This window comes from Chiloscyllium plagiosum, unplaced genomic scaffold, assembly GCF_037043375.1.
Source record: "Chiloscyllium plagiosum isolate Xiang-an unplaced genomic scaffold, Cpla_swu_hap1 HiC_scaffold_47, whole genome shotgun sequence".
NCBI classification, from domain to species: Eukaryota; Metazoa; Chordata; class Chondrichthyes; order Orectolobiformes; family Hemiscylliidae; genus Chiloscyllium; species Chiloscyllium plagiosum.
In genome coordinates, this window is record NW_028270185.1 from 20,363,756 (window position 1) to 20,375,377 (window position 11,622).

The 11,622-nt window shown below is 46.2% G+C and overlaps 1 pseudogene; it reads right to left on the reverse strand.

The window, feature by feature from the left end:
• Nucleotides 1-10,016: 10,016 nt before the first annotated feature.
• On the reverse strand, nt 10,017-10,793 carry LOC148136002 (uncharacterized; annotated as a pseudogene).
• Nucleotides 10,794-11,622: the final 829 nt, after the last annotated feature.

Sequence of the window (11,622 nt, forward strand, 5' to 3'; positions counted from 1 at the left end):
CTCAAATAGGCTTTGCTTCGCAAAGGAGGCTTCTCTCTTCGCTGTGTGAGTGAGTACGGAGTTTAGAGCGACCGTAGCTCATTGTAACTTAGTCACAGAGGCTCTATCATAATATGCCGACTCAGCTGCCTTCAGCCTGCCCTCAAGTATACGCTGCTGCTCTTCCCTCTGTCTCTTCCTGGTTGCTGAGTACAAAATAATTCTATTCTTAAATACCCCTTGGTAGCCTCCCAGAGCACTGATGGATTTACTGGCCGCACCCTAGTTAATGTCCCAGAAATTCTTAAACTCCCTTGTAAAGTACTCAATAAACTTGCTATCTTTCAAAAGAAACAGACCATGCACCAGTGCCGCGTATTTATTCCATTGCCCTTGATCTTGACCTCCAAATAGAATGCCGCATGGACCGAAATGGCTATATTCCCAATCCTACAGGATAGCACTGAATCCAGAAAAGTCGATGGAACTAAGGACATATTGATCTTTGTGTGGCATTTGTGCAGGTTGGAGTAGAATGTAAGAACTCTTCCCTTAGGGTGAAGACACCTCCACACATCTACCAACCCCAACTCCCCACTTCCGTCCACCAACTGTTTGGATTGCCAGGAGATGCCCGAGAGACCCCTTGGCATCCTATCCACCTTGAGACCCATAAGACGGTTGAAGCCTCCCCTATAATCGTGTGGTGCACACCAAGAGCCATCAGCCTGGAAAGTGCATCAATTAAAAATTTGAGGGGGTATGCCAGGCAGGCCGTACTCCTCCCCATGTATCAGGGCTTTGAGGATAACAAACCGCCCATGTTTGTCCTTAATTTGGTCTATCAACTGGAATGGAAGATTCTTCTGCATTAGCATAGCCACTCCTCTACTTTTAGAGTTAAAAGACGAAAAGAACACCCTGCCAAACCCTCCCTGCTGTAATTTTAGATGCTCCTTATCATTCAAGTCTGTTTCTTGCAGCAAAGCAATATCAACCCTCTCCTTTCTGAGATTCGAAAGCATTTTCTTTCTTTTGACAGGTGAGTGGCTCGCCTTTACTTTCCAGGTACTTTACTCGCCATCTCAACAAACAACTAGCCATAACAGTCTAAAGCAGTCCATGGACCCCTCCGAAAGGAAGACGTCTACTCATAGTGCGTCGAATGGAGACAGAAAAGGATTCGGAAAATCTAGAAAATACCACGACAAACACTCCTAAAACAAAAATTCTAATCACTACTCTTAAGATAAACAAATGACAAATAACTGGAGACCTTCCCCCTTGCCCACAGGGGGCACTCACCCTGTTCACGAGGACCTCCATGACTCCTTCCGGCTGGAGCCGCACCCCAAACCCAAGCAATGCAAAAATACATCATATACACTTGGAAATTAAAAGTGGACACCCAATCCATCCCACATGTCAACCCCGCTTGTTATCAATAAAACACCCCAAACCAAGAAAGAACAAAACAGGGATTAGCAAAAATCACAAGAAAGGGAAAGAAAAAAAAAATCTCCAGGCATATAAAATAAACAACCAAGAAAGCAAAGGATACCCTATTGTCCATAATATTTGACCCAACCAGCGTATTTTAAAGTGTCTCAGAAATCCTTTGCCTTCTCTGCTGAGTCAAAGTTATACACAGACCCTCCATGGCTGAAGCACAGCACTGCCGGGTATCTTACAGAATATTGAATGTTCAAGTGTCCCAGCCTCTTCCTTACTTCATCATAAGATTTCCTCTTTCTGATTGCAGCCCCAGAAATGTCTTGCGAAAACATGATTTTCGACCCCGTGTAAATCAGGGCTTGTGAGTCTTTCCTCAGCGTTCTGGAGGCTTCCATACCATTTGTTTCTCTTTGTTGCGCTGGAATTGCTCTAGGAGCGGGTGGGAATGCTTGTCCAATCCGGGCCTGCGTACCACGATCTGGTGAGTCCACTCCACTCGCACCAGCCCGACTCAACTCCCAGTCCCAGGAGCTGGGGGTGCCATTGCTCCAGGAAATTGAGCAGAGTGTTCACCTTCTTCTCAATTCTGGCAGCCGGTTATGCGAACGTTCTTTCTTCGACCTCGATTCTCGAGGTCATCGACCTGATCGATTAAGGCCCGCACCTGATTTGCCAGGGCCTGGACTTGCCCAGCCAAGGTCTCCGCTGCGGTCTCCAATGCCGCAGTTCGCTGCTCCACCTCCTCCATGCGCTGATCGAGACGTCAGATCTCCTGCTCATGCTTTTGTAGCATGGCAGAGATTGGTTCTAGTCCAGTGGGAGACTCCACCAGTGCCGACTCGATCTTCTCTCGGAGTGTGACAAACTCCGAGACCATGTTCTGCTGCTCCAGTAAGTTCAGAGGCATTTCCACAGGGGTCGGTGCTGTGCTTGTGGGTGTGTCCGTTGCTGCAAGGGAGTGCACTGCGTGTTGCAATCCATGTGGGCTCTTTCTTTTTGTCATCTTTTACTTCTTCCCTGAGCATTAAAATTAGTATTTAGAGATTCTGGGGACTCTACATTACTGATTTGTTCAAAAATGAATAGTAAGGGGAGGATGAAAGCACCACTTTGCTGGGATATGGTGCAAGGCAGACCTGTTAGATCGCCGCCATCTTGAATCCCCATTTTATTCATTTTTAAATGATTATGGAAAAGCATAGGCCTGATCTAAAAGTTAAAGTGCTAAATTGGAGTAAGGCCAATTTTGACGGTTTTAGGCAGGAACTTTCAAAAGTTGGTTGGGAATGAAAGTTTGCAGGTAAAGGGACAGTTGGAAAATGGGAAGCCTTCAAAAATGAGATAACAAGAATTCAGAGACAGTATGTTCCTGGCAGTGTGAAGGCAAGTCTAGTAGGTGTAGGGGATGCTGGATGATGAAAGAAATTGAGGATTTGGTCAAGAAAAAGGAGGCATATGTCAGGGATAGACAGGTTGGATCAAGTGAATCCTTGAAAGAGTATAAAGGCAGTAGGAGTACACCTAAGAGGGAAATCAAGAGGGCAAAATGAGGACATGAAATAGCTTCGGCAAAAAGGGTTAAGAAGATTCTAAAGAGATTCTACAAATGCATTAAGAGCAATAGAGTAACTAGAGAGAAAATAGGGCCCTTGATGTTCAACAAGGTGGATCAGGTGTGGAACCACAAGAGACGGGTGAGATACTAACCAAATATTTTATGTCAGTATTTATCGTGAGAAAGGACGTTGAAGCTAGGGAACTTAAGGAAATAGTGATGTCTTGATATTACTGAAGAGGAGGGGATCTTTTATCCTGTGATCATTTATTAAATTTGCCTCATTACATATTGACAGATCCAAAACCAAATCCCTGGTTGAATCCACAACATTTTGTACTCAGAAACTGTCCCATATTCACTCTATAAACTCTTCCTTATGGTTACCTCTGCCAAACTGATTTTCCCAATCGACATAAAGATGCAGGTCACCCATGATTTGTGTACAGTCCTTTTTACATGCCCTCATTATTCCTGATTTATTCTCTGTCCGATAGAATAGTTGCCGTCAGGAGCCCTAGAGACAGCTCCCACCAGCGTCTTCTTCCTCTTGTTATTTCTGACCTATACCCATACATCCTCAGTTACTAGGTTGTTTCTTGTTTTTGTACTTTATTCCATCCCAAAGTGAAGGAGGAGCATCCAGAAGGCATCGAGCACCTCGAGACCTGTCGTCGGGAAAAAGCGGAAGCCGGGAGAAAACGGTGAAAGGAGCGCGCTGTGACAACAACACCCCACCCACCCCTTTCCTGCGACCACCTTCTCCCCCAAGTGTAACAGAGCCCGTGGTAGTTGCATCAGTCTGTACCCACCTGTGGACCCACTCTGAGAGTGGAAGACAATTATCCTTGTCTACGAGGGACTGCCAGTGGAAATGCACTTGATTCCATCTTGGATGTCTGTCAATTCAAAAAATTGCATATTTAATTCCCAGCTTTGATCTCCCTGGAACCATGTCTCCATGCTGGCAATCAGATTTCACCCATTAACCTCTGTTTGTGCCTCAAATATTTGAGTAACGTGTAAAGTTTGCTGTTCCTCTAGGGACTGAGCAGGGGAATTTATGTAGACAATAAGAAATTGGCAGATTAAACAAATAACAGTTTTACTTCTGTCTTCACTATAGCAGTTATTTAAAAAACACTTTCCAGTAATAGTAGTAACTCAGGAGGTGAAAGGGAGAGAGGAACTCGGCAAGATTACAGTCACAAGGGAAATGATACTCAGCAAACTGAAGGAGCTGTGGGTTGCTCCATCTTTGACTCCAGATAGATTTCATCCTAAAGTTTGAAAAGAATTTGCTAAGACCTATTGGTATTAATTTTCCCAAATTCCCTAGATTCAAGAAATTTCTATCAGGCTTGAAAATAGCAGATATAATGCTTATATTTGAGAAGGGATGGAACCAGCTTGCTTGATGTTTGTCATGGGGAAAGTGCTAGAATTGATCAATTCGTAAAGTTATAGCTGGGCACATGAAAAACCCAAGGTAATCATCGAGAGTCAACATGGCTCTGTCAAAGGGAAACCACATTTAACCAAATTATCAGAGTTCTTTGAAGGGTGTAGATAAAGGGAAGGCTGTGGACTTACTGAAAGGATTTGATAAGGTGCCACAGCAAAGACTATTACAGAAAATAAAAGCTAGGGAATAATATGTTAACAATGACAGAAACCAAAATGAGGTACTTCTGAAGATGGGCTCACTGTTGGAAAGCAGGAAAGGTAGGCAGACAATTGATGCACAGCTGCCAATGGCAATAATGTAATGACAAGACAATCTCTTGTTGTGATATTGGGGATGTCAGTGTTGGCCAGTTGATTGGGACAACACTACTATCATAGGGCAAGCCAGACAGAGAACAGCCAGGGAATTCCTAGAGGCATGGCATTCATCCACAAACTCCATCAACAAACACATCGACCTGGACCCAATATACCAACCACTACAGCGGAGAGCTGAAACTGACAACCGGAAGCGGCAGGGACAGACCACTATAAACACCGGAGGAAACATCAAAGAAGCGCTTCGCAGGAGGCTCCCAAGCACTGATGATGTCGCCTAGCCAGGGGACGAAACGTTTGCAACAAAAACTTCCAGCTCGGCGAACAGAACCACAGCAACGAGCACCCGAGCTACAAATCTTCGCACAAACTTTGAACTCTCCCTGCTCTGCTTTTGATTTTTTTCAGGAGCAAGATGATTTGGTAATAGAGCTACTATAAACTATGACTGCCTTGAGGGCAAAATAGTACATAAGTGTTTATATCGAGTGGTTCACAGCATTCTGGAAGACAAGTTTGGACTTGCTTATTTGCACCGAAAACTCTATATTCATACATGGAAACAACTCCAGTTCAAAGGTGAAACTTCTGGAGTTTGGTGAGGTCCCTGCTGAAACCACAAAGCAGCTCAGCGATGACTGAGCGCGTGCAAGGCAGCCTGGCTTTCAAAGCAGCCAATGGAATTCTTAACACGACTCCTGACAACGTTGTGACATTGCGCAGGTGCAGACTCCCCCGCCCAAAACCAGTTCCACAATTCAGACCATTATGCTTCCCGGGCATCGGAGTGGTTTCCTCCCTTTGGCCGTGTTCTGACATTCATCATGGTTGATCCACATCGTAACTCTGTGGAGCCTTCGATGCTCCACATGCCAAGATACCGACAGAAGGACAATCCACAAGAGGAGCGATTTCCCCCACCTTTTTGTGTGAAGAAATGCTGTCACACAAACACGTTCAACCATTCAATAAGATCATGTCATTCCTGAATGTTTAGTTTAATTTTAAAATGGTGCTCCCCTAGCGGCAGAAATATATTCTCTTTATTTGAAACTTGGTAAGACTTTGTCCTTAGAATCAGGAATGTGTCTAATTTGTTAAGAGATATTCTGTTTCATGTAAAGTGACCACACGTATTTATGTAAACGGTACTGATGTTGCACCAATTACAACAATCACATTTTTGCATGTATTGAATGTTAGGCATGGGTCAGTTGGTAGAACTCTTACTTCTGAACTTGAAGGTTGTATGTTCAAGTCTCACTCCAGGCTGACACTGCAGCACACATTTCTGAGGGGTGCTTTTCATTCAAGATGCCAAGCCATTGCTCTCAGGTGAACATCAAAAGATTCTGTGGCACTATTTCTAAAGAGGAGTAGGGGAGTTAACCCTGGAGGTCTGACCAATACATATCAATCTAGTGAACTGCCTCCAATTTATTTACATACTTTCTTAAATAAGGAGAGCAAAACTGCACACAATTTTCAAGATGTGGTCTCATTAATGACTTGTTGAAGTGAAGCATGATATGCTATTTTTACATTCAGTTTCTCTCATTACCCTTCTTGATTACTTGCTGTACTGCATACTAACTTGCTGTGACTCATGCATCTGAACATTGATATCTCTCTGTACCCCACAATTCTGCAGTCATTCCCCATTTAAATAATACTCTCCTTTTTCATTCTTCCTTAGAAACAAAAAAAACTGCAGACGCTGGATCCCAAGATAGACAGGCAGAAAGCTGGAAGAACACAGCAAGCCAGGCCTGAAGAAGGGTTGCACCCGAATTGTTAACTTCTCCACCTCCTGATGCTGCCTGGCTTGCTGTGTTCCTGCAGCCTCCTGATGCTGCCTGCCTTGCTGTGTTCCCCGAGCCTCCTGATGCTGCCTGCCTTGCTGTGCTCCCTCAGCCTCCTGATGCTGCCTGCCTTGCTGTGCTCCCTCAGCCTCCTGATGCTGCCTGCCTTGCTGTGTTCCCTCAGCCTCCTGATGCTGCCTGCCTTGCTGTGTTCCCTCAGCCTCCTGATGCTGCCTGCCTTGCTGTGTTCCCCCTGCGACCTGATGCTGCCTGCCTTGCTGTGTTCTTCCAGCATCCTGATGCTGCCTGGCTTGCTGTGTTCTTCCAGCATCCTGATGCTGCCTGGCTTACTGTGCTCCCCCAGCCTCCTGATGCTGCCTGGCTTATTGTGTTCCCCCAGCCTCCTGATGCTGCCTGGCTTGCTGTGTTCTTCCAGCATCCTGATGCTGCCTGGCTTACTGTGCTCCCCCAGCCTCCTGATGCTGCCTGGCTTGCTGTGTTCCCCCAGCCTCCTGATGCTGCCTGGCTTGCTGTGTTCCCCCAGCCTCCTGATGCTGCCTGGCTTGCTGTGTTCCCCCAGCCTCCTGATGCTGCCTGCCTTGCTGTGTTCCCCCAGTCTCCTGATGCTGCCTGCCTTGCTGTGTTCTTCCAGCCTCCCGATGCTGCCTGGCTTGTTGTGTTCCCCCAGTCTCCTGATGGTGCCTGCCTTGCTGTGTTCTTCCAGCCTCCTGATGCTGCCTGCCTTGCTATGTTCCCTCAGCCTCCTGATGCTGCCTGGCTTGTTGTGTTCCCTCAGCCTCCTGATGCTGCCTGCCTTGCTGTGTTCTTCCAGTCTCCTGCTTGTCTACCTGTTCATTTTTCCTCCAATTTCACATTCTCACATTAAACTCCATCTGCTAGATTTTTGGCCAGTGACTCAACCCACCTATGTCTGTCTGCAACTTCCTTATGTTTCCTTCAAACATATTGTCCTATCTATCTTGATGTCATCTGCAAACCTAGCTCCCATACATTCCCTCCCCTCACCTAATGCATTGATGTCAATTGTGAAAAGTCAAGGCCCCAGCACGGACACTGTGGGACTCCACTTGTCACATCCTTCCAACCAAAAAAGGGTTCATTTATGAGCCAGTCAGCCAATCTCCTGAAATGTTAATATGTTAATCCCTAGCTTTTATTTTAGGCAATAGTCTTCGATGTGGCATTTTGAAGGTTAGGATAGGTGCACACAAATACAAGTTAATGGTCACCTTTCCAGGCGTTTTCTCACACTGACTCCAGTCAAGACACATTTCTTTATTCTCCTGGCCGTTCTCAGATCCAACTTTTCATTTTCCTTCCAAAGTACAGAAGGACCAGAAACTAAAAGTGCCTTAGATTGTTTGAAGGTTCCAGTAAGTCCCCGTCACAATCAGACCACAGGTAAAGGCAGCTCAAGACACAGATTAAAGAAATACACATAAGGGCCAAAGAGTTCAGTTGTGTATATGTTACTGAAAGTGTTGCTGGGTAGAGTTGTTTCGAATTTTTATTAGTAGTTACCTTTTATTTAAAGATTTTGATCATGAAGGCCAGATCAAAGAACAGGGCTCCTGAATACTTCTTCTCTTTCCCCTTTGCCTCCTCCTTCTGAAGTGGAGTCCAAAGCATGGCAGCCGCAGCCTCATTAACGTGATGTTGTGGAAGATGCAGCCCGAGGAAGCAGGGTGGGTGGCATGGTGGCGCAGTAGTTAGTACTGCTGCCTCACAGCGCCAAGGCCCTGGGTTCGATTCCACCCTCGGGCGACTGTCGGTGTGCAGTCTGCACATCTCCCCATGTCTGTGTGGGTTTCCTGTGGGTGCTTTGGTTTCCTCCCACAATCCAAAGATATGCAGGTTAGGTGGGTTGGCCATGCTAAATTGACCATAGTGTCCAGGGATTGAGTGGGTGAAGTGGATCAGCCACGGGAAATGCAGGGTTACAGGGATAGAGTAGGGGAGATGAGTCTGGGTGGGATGCTCTTCAGAAGGTCAGTGTGGACTCGATGAGCCAAAAAACCTGCTTCCACACTGCAGAGATTCTATGATTCTGAACTTAGAGACATGCTCTGGTGGCTATTTCCTGAGCAGCCCAGGATTTGAAATTATTGCTTCAGAAGGTTAATTGCCTGTATCTGAATGCAAGTAGCAAAAATAATGAAACATTTGAATTGACAGTGCAAATAATGTAGATAATGCATTAATCTATTACAGGGATATGGCTGTAAGAGGACACAGTGTAGGACCTGAATTTTGAAAGGTATATGACTTTTGAGAAGGACAGGAAGCTAAGGGAGAGACGTAGCTCTGTTTACTAAGGTTGATATTAGTACAATAGAGAGAATGAACCTGAAAATCAGGATGTAGCATCAGCTTAAATAGAAATGTGATCAATCTCAGAGTAGTTTATAGATCCACTAACAGTAACTGCACTGTAAGCTCGAATACAAAGGAAGAAATAACAGGGGTTTGTACAACAGTAGTCATGGGTACTTCTAACCCACATGTAGATAAGATGATTTAGATTGGGGAAGGTAGTCTGCTCTTCTGAGAGGATTTTCAGGTTAGTTTCTTAGACCAGCATTTTATAGGTGAAAATGTGTTGCTGGAAAAGCGCAGCAAGTCAGGCAGCATCCAAGGAGCAGGAGAATCAACGTTTCGGGCATGAGCCTTCTTCAGGAATGAGGAGAGTCTGCCAAGCAGGCTAAGATAAAAGGTAGGGAGGAGGTACTTGGGGGAGGGGGGTTGGAAATGTGATAGGTGGAAGGAGGTTAAGGTGAGGGTGATAGGCCGGAGTGGGGGTGGGCGCGGAGAGGTCAGGAAGAAGATTGCAGGTTAGGAAGGTGCCTCGAACTCAGCACCACCTTCCTAACCTGCAATCTTCTTCCTGACCTCTCCCCCCCCTACCCCCACTCCGGCCTATCACCCTCACCTTAACCTCCTTCCAGAGCTCAGAGTTCTACATGAATGCATGCAGTTTTTGAGCAAAGTACAATGTAACCCTGCAAGTACAAATTCACCCCACAAAATATATGTGTGCATGTGGATCTTTGTCTGTCTGTGTGTGTGTGTCTGTCTGGGTTGGGGGTTGTGAGTGTGAGAAAGTGTATGTGTGTGTGTGTGTAGTGAGTGCAGAGTGTCTTAAGTCTGTGAGGGGGTGCATGTGTGAGTGTGGGAGTGTGTGTGTCTGTAAGGGTGTGTATGGGTGTTTGTGTGCGCATCTGTGTATATGTGTGTCCGTGTGTATGTGTATACAGGAGTGCCTGTGTGTGTGTGTGTGAGAGTGTGTGTGTGTGTAGGAGTGTCTGTGTGTGTATATAGTGCAATGGTGGACACCTGTAGTGTGACATGAACCCGAGGTCCCGTTTGAGGCCCTCCCTATTGGTACGGAACTTAGCTATCAACCTCTGCTCGGCCACTTTTCACTGCTGCCTGTCCCGAAGTCCGCCTTGGAGGATGGTCACCCGATGGTCCGAGGGCGAATGTCCTGGACCACTGAAGTGTTCCCCAACTGGGAGGGAACACTCCTGTCTGTTGATTGTTGTGCGCTGCCCATTCATCTGTTGTCGTAGCCTTTGCTCGGTTTCCCCAATATACCATGTCTCCAGGTATTCTTGCCTGCAATGTATAAGATAGACAATGTTGGCTGAGTCACGTGAGTACCTGCTATGTACAAGGTGGGATGTGTCCCCACGCGTAATGATGGTATCTATGTCCACACTCTGACACGTGTTGCAGCGCCTACCGTGACAGGGTTGTATGGAGTTGTCCTGATAGCCGGTCAGCTTGCTACGAACAATGATCTGTTTGAGGTTTGGCGGTTGTTTAAAGGCAAGTAGTGGAGGTATGAGGAAGGTCTTGGTGAGGTGCTCATCCTCATTGATAATGTGTTACAGGTCATGAAGAACATGGCATAGTTTTTCAGCTCCTGGGAAATACTGAACAACGAAGGGTACCCTGTCGGTTGCAGCACGTGTCTGTCTCCTGAGGAGGTCATTACAATTACTTGCTGTGGCACGTCGGAACTGGCGGTCGATGAGTTGGGCATCGTACCCTGTTCTTGTGAGGGCATCCCTGAGTACTTCCAGGTGTCTGTCACGTTCCTCCTCATCTGAGCAGATCCGGTGTATGCGTAGGGCTTGTCCATAGGTGATGGCTGTTTTAATATGCTTTGGGTGGAAGCTGGAGAAGTGTAGCATTGTGAGGTTGTCTGTGGGTTTGCGGTAGAGTGTGGTGCTGAGGTGTCCATCCTTGATGGAGATGCATGTGTCCAAGAATGAGACAGATAGTCGAGAGTAGTCCATGGTGAGTTTGATGGTGGGATGAAACTTGTTGATGTCACTATGTAGTTTTATCAGTGACTCCTCGCCATGGGTCCAGAGGAAGAAAATGTCGTCAATGTACCTGGTGTATAATGTTGGTTGGAGATCCTGCATAGAGAAGAAGTCTTGTTTGAACCTGTGCATAAAAATGTTGGCATATTGGGGTGCAAATTTGGTCCCCATGGCTGTTCCATGTGTCTGGATGAAGAACTGGTTATCAAAGGTGAAGACGTTGTGTTCATAGAGAAAGCGGATGAGTTGTAGGATGGTGTTTGGAGATTGGCAGTTGTTGGTGTTGAGTACTGAGGCTGTTGCCGCGATGCCATCATTGTGGGGGATGCTGGTGTAGAATGCTGAAACGTCCATTGTGACAAGGAATGTTCCCTGTTTGACTGTTTTTTCTGTAAGAAATCCTTAGTGTCGCGACAGAAGCTGGAGATCCCTGTACAATAGGTTTCAAGATGCCTTCCACATAGCCGGAGAGATTCTCACAATGGGACGTCCTGGTGTGTTGGCTTTGTGTACCTTTTGGAAGGCAATAGAAGTCGCCTACACGAGAAGTATGTGGGATGAGGGCACGTAGGGAACTCTAAAGGACAGGATCCAAAGTTCTGGTCAGTGTGTTTAATTCATGGGTGTGTTCTTTGGTTGGATCAGCTGGTAGCTGCCTGTAGTGTTCCTGGTTGTTCAGTTGTCGGTACACTTC